The sequence below is a fragment of the Balaenoptera ricei genome, chromosome 6 (genome assembly GCF_028023285.1).
Source record: "Balaenoptera ricei isolate mBalRic1 chromosome 6, mBalRic1.hap2, whole genome shotgun sequence".
NCBI classification, from domain to species: Eukaryota; Metazoa; Chordata; class Mammalia; order Artiodactyla; family Balaenopteridae; genus Balaenoptera; species Balaenoptera ricei.
In genome coordinates this window covers 96741444-96754617 of record NC_082644.1, presented here as the reverse complement: position 1 = coordinate 96754617, position 13174 = coordinate 96741444, and the positions used below count along the sequence as shown (strand labels likewise).

Below are 13174 nucleotides of genomic sequence, written 5' to 3'. Positions count from 1 at the left end.
GTCTATGGGTCCTTGTGCCATGTCTAAAGACAATAACTACTCCTCTTTCCACAAGTCTCCATGTAGGCTGAAGAATCATTAATTAGATGTGCTGGAAATCCACAGTCCACCTTCAAGGGCAGCCTTAAAGTAGAGTCCTCAGGGCAGTTATTGATTAGCCTGTTTCCATTTTCCATCGTGGAGTACCATTCTCAATACACCTACAACCTGGACGAATTACTTAACCTAAGTTACAGAGATAAAAGAAAACCTGTCCACCATCAACTGGCATGCAAATGTGAGCTGTGATTCATGTAATTAGTATCATGCCTAGAACAGTGTAGATACTTAGAAAATATTGGTTTTATATGGGATGAATAAATAAAAGTCTTTACTGCCAAGACGTTTACTCAAAGTGGAAAACCTCAGTGGCTCAACTAGGCATATTGTTCACATCATACCAAAAAAACAGCCTCACTGATTTTTTTTTCCCCCAATGGAACTGGCCCAGTGTTGAGTGTGTATCTGGGACAATTAGAGATTATGTGGGATTTTAGATTTGGTACATGGCCCAGTTAATGCACATGACCTCTAATTACTGTGTGGGATAGTGAGAAAAAATCCAAGCGTTATAGACTCAGAAGATTTGGGTTAAATCCTAGTTCTGCCTCCTACTTGGGCCAATCATTTAATTTCTTGGAGCCCCAGTTTCCTCCTCTGTAAATGGAGATAACATCAACAGAGAACTCAAGTATTGGTTGGTGAGTATATGCTGGCAATGACTGTGGAAATGCACTGTCCACCATCACCTGGGATGCAAGTGTGAGTTGTGATTCATGTAATTAGTCACCTGTGTCCTCATCAATGTTGAATGAGTGGAACGAACAGCCAGCTTTCTGATTATGGTGTTAATAATCATGAATAGTAATTAATCTGAAGTGGCTTGGGTCCTTGCTCAGGTATGTCACCCATCAAAACTGGAGGAAAACCTCCCTGAGTGCTGTTGGAAGGCCATGTGGATTCCATTCGAACTTTGGGGCCCCCATGGTTATTTTGGAATCATCACTGGCTGAAAGCATCTGAGTGAAGAGCTTTGATATTCTCCCGCACAATGTGTTCAATCAGAGGATAAGGGACAAGTGACTTCACTGAAGCCAAACCAGAGCTGTGTGCTGAGTTGCAGTTTGCCTGTGTGTTCAGATTCTTTTCTACAGTTACCTCCAAATGGGAGATGAAGTGGATGCTTCTGACCCTTAACAGAGCCCTACTTGCTGAAGGGTAGCCAGAAAATGAGGAGGAACTGTCATCCTCCTGGGGTTTGTTCTAACACCCCTTTCTCTTGGCAGACATATGGGTGACGAACTCTGCCCCAAAGACTACAACAATACAAGGTTAGGAAGTGGAGACAGGGTTTGACCAAATCCGCCTCATTTTTAGGAAATTGGGCATCAGAATGGAATAAGAACAGAAGCAGACATATTCCAAGATGCAAGCCCCCTCCTTATTTCTATTTAAAAAGTTAACCTTTAATCTCCTTTGTACCTCGAATTTTCTTTTCCATAGAAGCTTTGTCTTTGCTATCATTTCAGCAGTTTTTATATCTGCTAGCTGCTCGCTCTGCTCCACTTGATCAAACTAACCTGGATGATGCGTGAGCTATTAAGAGAACACACTGTTTCCTTGGGGAGTCGTTTATTCCCATGATCACTGATAATAGAAAGTCCTTTTCTGGGCTTGATGCTAATGACTTCTCAATCCAGACTGGGTGCATTTTCTCCAGTTGTTGGTTATTCTCGAGCTATCACCGCAGCCTTGTGGAAGCAAGGATGGAATATGCTTCGTGGACCCATTCTGTGCTCTGTTTTGATTATTGTCAGCAAGGTGGATAAGGCAATAGAAGTGAATGGGTGTTGGATAATCCTATTCATGATTAGACAAAGAAAACATGAAGTGCTTCTATTTTCCTTCTTGTTTGGAATTCGGAATGGATTTATAAACAAACAATGAGAAGGTGTCACTAGACTTTACCACTTCCCAATTCAAATCTAAATTTGAAAAGTGAGATTTCTCATAGGCACAGTGAGAAATATTTTTTAACTCCTTAAATGTTTAAAATTGAGTTAATATTTTCCCTCATACACTGTTCCTCAGGGGAGCCATATTGTTTCTGTCATCCCAGTTTAAAGTTCCAGAATTTTCTATAACTCTTTCTTTCTCATTCTGCATATACGGTGTCTAATTCTTCTACCTGTGTTTTTGTAGTTCTTAATTATTTTTGCCTTCTAATTTCTACCTACCTAGGTGTGATCACTGTTATCTTGCTTTGAGTCACCTGAAAGGGCTTGTAACTGATCACCATGGCCCCAAGCTCACTTGACTTCAGTCAGTCCTGCATCCAATTTTGAGATCAGTGTTCTGAAAGCAACATACCATTCCCTGCTCCAAACCATCACTGACTGCTCATTTCTAGTAAATAAAGGCCATGTGAGATTTAAAGTCATTTGTAACCTATCCCAACCTACTCAGACCTTTCCAAGACTTTTCCCCTCCATTCCCTCTATTTTTTTTTTTTTTTTAATTTTTGGCTGCGTTGGGTCTTCCTTGATGCACGCAGGCTTTCTCTGGTTGCGGTGAGCGGGGGCCACTCCTCGCTGTGTTGCACGGGCTTCTTATTGCAGTGGTTTCTCTTGTTGCGGAGCACAGGCTCCAGGTGCGCGGGCTTCTGCAATTGTGGCTCTCAGACTCTAGAGCGCAGACTCGGCAGTTGTGGCGCATGGGCCCAGCCGCTCCCCGGCATGTGGGATCTTCCCGGACCAGGGCTCGAACCGCTGTTCCCTGCATTGGCAGGCGGACTCCCAACCACTGCGCCACTAGGGAAGCCCTCCATTCCCTCTAACATCCAGCCCCACTGATTCAGTCATCCCCTAAAATAGCTTTTTACCTTTTGTCTCCACCTCTATGCCCATTCTGTTACCTCTTTCTGGGCTTCCATACCTTTACATCCTAATGTGTACTTTTGAGTACCTCTTTTTAATTCTTTAATAGTCAACACAGAGTGGACTTCCCTGGTGGCACAGTGGTTAAGAATCCACCTGCCAATGCAGGGGACACGGGTTGGAGCCCTGGGCCGGGAAGATCCCCCATGCCACAGAGCAACTAAGCCCATGCGCCACAACTACTGAGCCTGTGCTCTAGAGCCTGCAAGCCACAACTACTGAGCCCACATGCCACAACTACTGAAGCCCGCATGCCTAGAGCCCGTGCTCTGCAACAAGAGAAGCCACCGCAATGAGAAGCCCGCGCACTGAAACAAAGAGTAGCCCCCGCTCGCCGCAACTAAAGAAAGCCCGCGCTCAGCAATGAAGACCCAATACAGCCAAAAATAAATAAATAAATTAATTAATTAAAAAAAATAGTCAATGCAGAATGATGTATCATAGTCATATGCATATCTTTTTTGTCTCCCCACTGGACAGTGAGATCATAAAAGACAGAGCTATGCCTTATATATCTTTACACTCTCCACAATGCTTAACATAATGCCTTATCATGGGTTCAATCCCTGGTCGGGGAACTAAGATCTTGCATGCCACCGTGGCGCAGCCAAAAACAAACAAACAAACAAAACCAAAACAAACATAATAACTTAAACAGAATACACTGTCAATAGGTATATTTACTGAATGAATGAATGAATGAATGTGTAAATAGAGACAGAATCAACATATTGTTTAGACTTTGGACTACATCATACCCTGAAATATAGTGAATGGAAACATTTGCAAAACGAATTGATATTTTCAGTGTGCAGTAGAATTGAGAATTTTATATCTTTCTAGTCTCATCAAGGCCAGAGCTCCCTACTGTTCTCTTGCTTAATCCTTCCTCATTTTCATTTCCTTGGACCCTTACCCCTTCACCGTCTCAGAAATACAAAGTGCTATATAGAAAAAAATTTTAAAGCTGTTGGCATTTCAAGATTTGTGGCAATTAAATCCCTTCTCCATAACTCTGCCAAACTGTCTCAACTATTCAAACACAGCCTGTAAATAAAGACGACTCTTTGTGATCAGATAATGGGCAAAACCATGCAGTGGGTCACTCTAGCTGAAGCCATCACTGAAACAAGTCAGCAGTCTCCTGGAACCTTATCCTTTTTGCTGCTTTTACGTTGACATCCTCACATTCTAGAAAACTGGCCTCCTCCTGATGTTTTGGAAGAGTGCAGGGTCGTACAATGCAGTTCCAGTAGTCACTGGGACATGTATGGGCATCTGTACAAGGGTATATTATACGTGAAAGCATGGCTCTTTTCATGTATGGGTTAGTTTTACCCCAAAGTTTCCAAGATCTTTTGAGGCAGAAATAAAATGCAATTCTCAATTTATTCCTGCTTTAAAAAAGGGACCGAGTCCAAGGACTCAGAGGTTTGGTTTGGATGAACACCCAAAAGTTGGGATGACTATCTGAAGCTCTTGCATCTGCAAATTTGGGCTGGATCAACTGAGGACAGGCGTTGTCATGACATTTCCAATACTCCACAGTGCCATTCAGGCTGGAAAGGGGCATCTCCTTCACCATAATACATTAAAATTTGGGGAACTTGAAGAACAAACAGGAAAAGTAGGGAGAGAAGAAGGGAAAGTTTAATTTCTTTAAGTACTGACAGTCTTTCATTGTCTCCAAAGTTGTGATTATACTGCTTATAGCTGGGTAAGGCTGTGACATACAAATGTTATAGGTTAATAATGGGCAACTTTACAGTAGATCTGCAGATCCACAGAACTTGAGAGCTAAAGAAGACCTTGGGGACCTTCTAGTCAAACCATCTTTTTATACAGATTATAAAGCTGAGGCTTGGAGAGAAGAAATGGCTTGCCAAGGACGCAGAGAGTAGAACTGGGATTCATTCCAGAGTCCTGACATTTAGTCAACATGGTTATTCTAAATCATTACCCAGTCAGTTCTACTGTAGCACATCTAGATGGATTCAATGGGCTGTGATCAAAGTAAGGCTGAGTTTTACCGAAGTTCTCATTTTCATTTAAACTGACTTGATTTTTGTCAATTCATTTGTCGAATGAGGGCTTAAAGGGTGGGCTGGATTAATAAAGTATGGGAGCTTTCAGCAGGGGCCAGTAGGACAGTCATTGCTGACATTCATTTGCTGGGAAGGAGTATTATTGAGAGTTCTGAGCCTTGAGGGGAAATGCTTTCCTTCATAGTGGAATATGGCCTCCAAAGATTGGAGGAAAAAAGCTCATTTAACCAGAATCCAATTTAGGAAAGCATATGTCACCAACCAGAGAACTAACCAACCAACCAGCCAACCAGGAAATAAAGGAAATGGCACAGGGTGACTGGAATCTTTAATTGAGCAAGGGCTGGAAAGTTGGGGAGTCTTGAGTCCAAATCAGGAAGAGAGTTGCAGGCAAAAGAGTTGGCCAGAGGGTCCCCAAAGGCAAGTTGCTTCTGCACATAAACCTGTGGTGATAGCCATATTTTAAAGCTCTTTCATGCGCTTCATTTTTGATTTCTAATAATTTCAGAATCTTCTTGATGGAAGCAATTTTATGTGTTTGCGAAACTCAGTTTTCTAATTTACCGATGCAGGATATCTTTCAACTCTTACTAGCCTGAAAAATTAGATTTACACACAGGAGTATTAGTGATGTTTAAGTCTATCATGGTAAAAAATCACAGAGCAGGAGGAGCAAATTTTAAACAACCCTAGACAAGTGTTTTGAAGTCCACCCAAGATGAAGACTCTTTAACTATAGACCTTGCACAAGAAGGGAATCAGGATTACTTAGTTTAGTTAATTGCCTTAAGGTAAGTAAGGCATTTTTACCTCTTACCCTATGTTTTTTTTAAAATTTGGGAGTGATATCAAATATATTAGATGATTGATTCAGTAACCAAGAAGTCTCAAGTCTGAAGCTGTGAACAGAGAAGTTAATTAACACAAAGACATGAAGCAGTGTGTCCTTTGATCAATGATCAAGGTTCTAATATACTGCATGATTTTACTGTGGAAAGTCAAATTATAGACTAATTAATCCACTTATGACTTGAATAGGAAGTGAACACATATTTATGGAAAAAGAGGGAAAATTTTAGTAATTATAGGCTTAAAAGTTTCTTCTTAGGCAAAAGTCTCAGACAGTTCATGAAAGAGATAGATTGTAAAGCTTAGGGGCCAGAATGGGTCCACTGAGACCTGGTTGTGCTAGACTAACTTCTTTTTCAAAACAGGTTAACAAGGGAAATGCTATAGACATAATGTGTCTGCATTTCAGTTTTTCCGATGTGTCTGTACTTCACTAAAGACTACAGAGTCCTACAGATGGAAGGAATGATAGGCATAATGTCATCCCAAACTTTTCTGATCTTATGAAGATGGTGGTAGCTGATGCTACAATTAAACTAGACAATAGATTATCAATGACCACTCTTAGAACTGATTAATGCATGGATGGAAACCTGGCACTCTATATGATGCTTTGCTTGGTAGTTTCCAGTTTAACATTTTATATTAGAAGATTTGTTGAGCAGTATTATACGTGGCAATTTGGGGTTGGTATCCAATAAGGTGATAAGGGAATCAGTATCTGAGATTCCCCAAGTCTGAAACCATGGGGGAAATATTGAAAGAAATGTAATAGGGATAGATGTAAAGTGCTGGGGAAAATATTGAAGGTAGAAGGTGGGAAGGAAATGGCTGAAATAGCAGACAGCCCAGTGTGATGGCTTATTTTATCAACTTGACTGGGCAATGGGGTGACCACATATTTAGTTAAACATTATTTCTAGGTGTGTCTGTGAAGGAGCTTCTGGTTGAGATTAACATTTAAGTCAGTAGACTGAGCAAAGCAGATTACCTTCCCCAATGAGGGTGGGCCGCATCCAATTCATTAAAGGACTGAATAGAATAAAAAGCTGAGTAAGAAAGAATTCTCCCCCTCTGCTTGGCTGTCTTTGAGCTGGGACATCAGTCTTCTGCCTTCAGACTCGGATTCAGACTGAAACTTAGACCAATGGCTCTCCTGTTTCTCAGGCCTTTGAATTTACACTAGAACTATGCCATCAGCTCTCTCCCTCCACCTTGACTAATACAGGTCCCTCCTTCACACACACAAAAAAAAACAGGTGGAGAGGTGGAGGATGCTAAACTTTGTATAAGTCAAGAGAGCCAATGACTAGAGCACATCTTTGGTCTAGAACAAGCAAGGCAATATCTTACTTATTACTCTGCTCTGATCAGATTATAGAGTATCATGTTCAGTCCTGGTAATTCCAATATAGGAGGAAAAAGGTCAAGCAGGAGGAAGTCCAGAAGGAAACAACCAAGGCAGATGATGCATCCAAAGTCATGCCAGTAAAAAAATAGTCCAAAGAACTGAGGGTGTTCTTTCAGGGAACACATTTCAGGGAAGGATATAACAGCTGACTTCAAATTCTCAAACTGCTATCAGCAAGAAAATGAATGATACTCCTTCAGTGTGATTCCAGGGAGCAGTGCCATAGAATGAACATTTTAAGGAGAAAGAATTTAGCCCAATCTAAGGAATCACTTTCTAAAGATGGACTAGACTGAAATGAGAGTATAATCTTTCTTCATGGAATCCATGTGACATTAAGTGCTGGGTAGCTTGGGTTTCCTGGTAAGAGTAAGATTGGCATCAGTTATCTTGAAGATGCTTTTCAATGCTTTTTTAATCTATGAAATTGCTTTTCGTAGGGAAAGTGATGGTTAGTCAAGCAAATAGTATAATGTGATATAATACTTATACTATTTAATAGAAGACACTTTTCAAAGGACTTAATTCATTTATAAGCAAACTGTTAACATCCACTTTCTGAAGTAGGTTCCCTATGAAACTTTCTGTGTTAATACTTTTTAGTTACTTTAGTTTAAATGCCTGTGTCTTTTTGAAAGTAACATAAAGGATTAAAAAAATATTGTAACACAGATTTTTCACTAATTCAAGCATTTTTTAGAAATTAGCCTGAATGAATCACACTGTTCTGAACATGTGAATGACAGGTACTAGAGAAAAAGTAATAATAAAAACAGCAGCTTAGCTTGGTTGAAAGTGCTTACCATGTGCTGGTTATGGTTTTAAGCATGCATTCATTCATTGACATGAATTTACTCTCTTAATCTTCATAGCAACTACATGAAGTAGCTACAATTATTATTTCCATTTCTACAGATAAAGAAACTAAGCCATAGGGAGGTTAAACAATTTGTCCCAGGATAGACTGTTTTTTAAAAAAAATTAATTTTATTGAAGTATAGTTGATTTACAATGTTGTGTTAGTTTCTGGTGTACAGCAAAGTGACTAAGCTTTATATATATACATGTATTCTTTTTTAATATTCTTTCCCATTATGGTTTATTACAGGATATTGAATATCATTTGCTGTGCTATACAGTAGGACCTTGTTGTTTATCCATTCTACGTGCAATAGTTTGCATCTGCTAATCCCAAACTCCCAGTCCATCCCTCCCCCACCCTCCTTTCCCCTTGGCAACTGCAAGTCTGTTCTCAATGCCTGTGAGTCTGTTTCTGTTTTGTAGATATGTTCACTTGTGTCATATTTTAGATTCCACATATAAGTGATATCATATGATATTTATCTTTCCCTTTCTGACTTACTTCACTTAGTATGATAATCTCTAGTTGCATTCATGTTGCTGCAAATGGCATTATTTCATTCTTTTTTATAGCTGAATAGTATTCCATTGTATATATCAGGATGTATTGTTAATCAGAAGCAAAGCTAGAATTCTTCTTTTCTTTTTCTCAAAGCTAGAATTCTGACTCCAGAGTCTACATTCTCATTACCACAATATTTCTTTTTAGGAAATTTTCGATTTTACAGAGTTCCATGTAAAAGTAAACCTTGGAATCTCTGCATGTGTTCCTTGGACACCCTACACATGGGCAGCCTCATAAAAAGTATCAACTGCGATGGTAGACAAATGGTTTCATTGCTTGAGCTCACACTTCCATTGAGACAGGTATGCAGTTCGAACATCTCTATGATCTAGTAATTAGTTGATGTTTCATTCTAAGTAATCTCCGAAGAATATTGCCTTTGCAGGCTGTAACTTGAACTTTTTGGGTGCTTTGCTGCTAATATTGTACCGATTAGAACTCATCTGAGCTGCATCTGTCTTGTGAAATTTGACTTCATTAGACCTGAACTCAGATCCTAACTCTGCAAATTAACTATACCAGGTGACAGCTTCCAACTTGTGAAATGGATACCTACTTTGCAGAGTTTTGGTGAAGAATCAATGAGATATTATGTATAAACTTCCTTGTAAAGATGTGACACATAAAATAAGTATTCTAGAAGTGGGACTTCTTTTTTTTTATTTGATAAATGCTATATGTTCTACTTAAAATTTTTTTGATACTGCTGGTTGAGGGAAAAGTTTCTCCTTGTAATCTGAGTTTCTGTTTGGAGATAAGAATCACATTGAGAATGGCTTCCAAATAGTTCCTCAAGTTTAAATAGGCTCCTGTGTGCCTCCAGTGGGGAGTTAGTTGCATTCCAATGCCATGTGTAACTGGGGATTTTTCATGCTTTGCACAAACATTACAGTGCATCTTAAATTTCCCCCATTATAGGTATTAATGATATGATTGTGTTTTAGACCTGGTCATGTGAAATACACTTTCCATGAGGTGCCCAGTCTTTCCATAAACATATTGGACACCTATTATGTTCTTGCCTCAGAGTAATATGAGTAATATGCTTATGGAGTAGGCAAAAGCTCTAGAATACAATGTAAAAAAAGATTACATTACAAAGTGCTTTGCAAACATGGAGAATAAATAAGGGTAGAAGAAGGGAAATCCTTCTACCCACAACAAACTCAAGTATTGTGTGTGGGTTCATGACATAGATGTCTATATTTGTCAAAATTCATCAAATGATACACCTAAGATTCGTACGTGTCACTGTATAGAAATTTTACCTTATTTCCAATGCTTTCTTATGTATTCTTCATCTCATTGAGTTCTTTAGCTCCAAAGTTTCTGTTTGGTTCTTTTGCAGAGTTTCAATCTCTTTGGTAAAGTATTCCTTCTGTTAATTAATTTTATCCCTGGGCTCATGATACCGTCTTTCTGAGGTTTCTTGTAGCTTGTTGAGTTTCTTCATGACAGCTATTTTGAATGCTCTATAAGTTTTAGCAATATGCCATGACTGAAAGTTTGGTTTCTGGAGAAATGTCATTCTCTTTTCCAAAAACACTAATTCATAAAGATATATGCAGCCCTATGTTCATCACAACATTTTTTAAAACATTTTCAAAAGTTAATAAACTCTATTTTTATGGGAGTTTTATATTAACAGCAAAATTGAGCAGAAAGTGCAAAGATTCCCATTTACCCATATGTGCCCAGCCTCCCCCATTACCAACATCCCTTACCAGAGTGGTACATTTGCTACAGTCCATGAGCCTACAGCGACACATCATTATCACCCAAAGGCCATAGTTTAATATATTAGAGTTCACTCTTGGTATTTTACATACCATGGGTTTGGACAAATCATCACAGCATGATTTACGATAGCCAAGATATAGAAATAATCTAAGTGCCCATCAGTGCATGAATGGATAAAGAAGATGTGATGTGTATGTATACACACACATACACACACACACACAATAAAATACTACTCAGCAGTATATAAAGAGAAATCTTGCCATTTGTAACAACATGGATGGACCTTGAGGGTATTATGCTAAGTGAATTAAGATGGAGAAGACAAATGCTGTATGATTTCACTCATGTGGAATATAAGAAAACAACCAAACAAAGTCAATGAACAAACCAAACCAAAACAAACATGTAGATACAGAGAACAGAGTAGTGGTTACCAGAGGGGTTGGGGGTGGAGGGAGTCAACTATATGATGATGGATGGAAACTAAACTTTTGGTGGTAAGCACACTATAGTGTATACAGAATTAGAAATATAATGTTGTGTACAAGATGCTTATATAATTTTATAAACCAATGTTACTTCAAAAAATTTAATTAACTAAAAAATTTGACCTTAAAAAAAAAAGAGAAAACACTGAATTTTAAGCTTCTCTTTCTTCATCAATGAAACCAAAACCTGGAGCCATATTTGTAAAGCATAATGCCTGTAGATAGCATTGTTCTGTTAGGGAGAGCAATCCTTCAAAACAGGAACATTTCTCCAAAACAAAGAGGTCATATACTTAATATATAAAAAGCTCACGCAACTCACTAATAAGAAACCACTGAAACTTCAATAGAGAAATGGGAAAAAAAATAAGTGAACTTAAAAATTTAAAAAGAACTATACATAGCCAGTAAGTATGAAATAATTTTCAAACTCATTTCTAAAAAAATGATAAAGTAATCTCTCCTGAGGACTTACAAGGTTTATATGCATAATCTCAATTAATATAGATGATTAATAAACTTGCTGAGCAAACTCAACCTCACCAGTATTTTAAAAAGGACAATTAAAATAATAACTTACAGCTTTTTCTAACAAAATAATGAAGTTTAAAAAAGTATAACAATGCTGGGTAGAGTGTGATTGAATAATCACTCTCAAATATTTCCAGTGAGATATAATTTGTTACCACTTTTTGGAAAGTGTTTTTGCCATATGGATTAAGAGTTTAAAAAGGAACTATACTCTTAGAATTAGTAATTCCACTGTGGGATCTTTTATAGGAAATAGTCAAAAGTATACAAAAGTGCAACTATAAAAATGTTCATGCCAGACTTCCCTGGTGGTGCAGTGGTTAAGATTCCGCACTTCCACTGCAGGAGGCATGGGTTCGATCCCTGCTTGGGGAAGTTCTGCATGCCGCTTGGTGTGGCCAAAAAAAAAAAAAAGTTCATTCCAACATTCTTTATAATTTCAGTAAAACTGAAAACAATCTGAACGTCTACTATAAAAGGTTGGTAAATGGCTTATTGGAGTGTACTCACGTATTGGAGTAATGGAGTCCTGTCCATTTTATTTCCTGGGGTCCCTAATTGTCATCCGATCACTGATCAAGGTACCCGAGGGGTCCAAAGAGAGGGGAACTTTTCATCTTCTCGTTCTGCCCTGGAGAGTAAGGAAACAATTAAGGCCAGATTTACAGGTTGTCTTCTAAGCTTTTGTGCATTTCCGAGGGACAGAAACGTCTTACAGGGAGAAAGGCTGATGGTTAGGCAGGCATGTTTTCATGTATTTCCTTTATCAATCCCTTTCTCCTTCTTTTCCTCGTTCTGTCATCCTTTCCCTTGTCACTTCCTCTCCCATCTTTCTCCTTACCAGGTTCTCCGGGCACTGAATGAATCCTAGGACCTAGGAGAGGGCACCTGGCCTATGTCTGTATGAGGAAAGCATGTGGGTTATTGCAAATGTTGGGACCCCTTCCCTGTGCTCCTCCAGGCCCCCGTACACAGTCTTGTCATTCTGTATTGTACTACCTGCTTACTTGTCTGCTTTTTCCACTAATTCCTTGAGGACAGGAATGTTGCCTTATTCATCTTGGTGACCCTAGATTTCATATATGAAATTAAATATGTTAATTTCATATATTAAATTGAGAGATTATATAAAATAGTGGTTTAGTTCTGTATTCAGACTGCCTGGGTTTTCATCTTGACTTTGCCATTTCTTAGTTGTCTGACTTTGATACCACACTTATCTGTATCTCAGTTTCTTTATTTGTAAAATGGGATTCATCAAAGCTTCCAGACTTACGAAGTTACTGTATTAAATGCATTAATACATGTAAAGTTCTCAGGACAATGGCTAGAAGATTGTAAATCCTCAGTAAACGTTGGCTGTTACTAATATTCACATTTCATAGCAATTATTCTTTTTATAGAAAAATTGCTCTGTTGAGATAAGCATAGCCTTCCTGGTCAATGAGTTCTAATCACCAGATAATCAGTAAGTTTGCCTTGGGGACACAGAAATGCACATTATTTATCACTTGGAGTTCATTCCAAGTGTTTGCCACAATGTCTGGTAAATAGTAGGTGCTCATTACATGTTTAATGAGTAGATAAAAATATGGATCGGTTGTAGATATAAAAAGGGGAAAAATTTGTAGCTGCTGTAACAAACATAGTACCTCATTTTTGGTGTCTCAATGACTATGGAAGTTCTCTGGTTTGAAATTGGACAT

General features: G+C 38.6%; 1 long non-coding RNA gene across 1 annotated transcript in view; it reads left to right on the top strand.

Moving 5' to 3' along the window:
• LOC132367921 (uncharacterized) overlaps positions 1-13174 on the top strand; it is a 96293-nt gene that overhangs the window by 71467 nt on the left and 11652 nt on the right. The gene's annotated exons all lie outside the window — the stretch shown is intronic.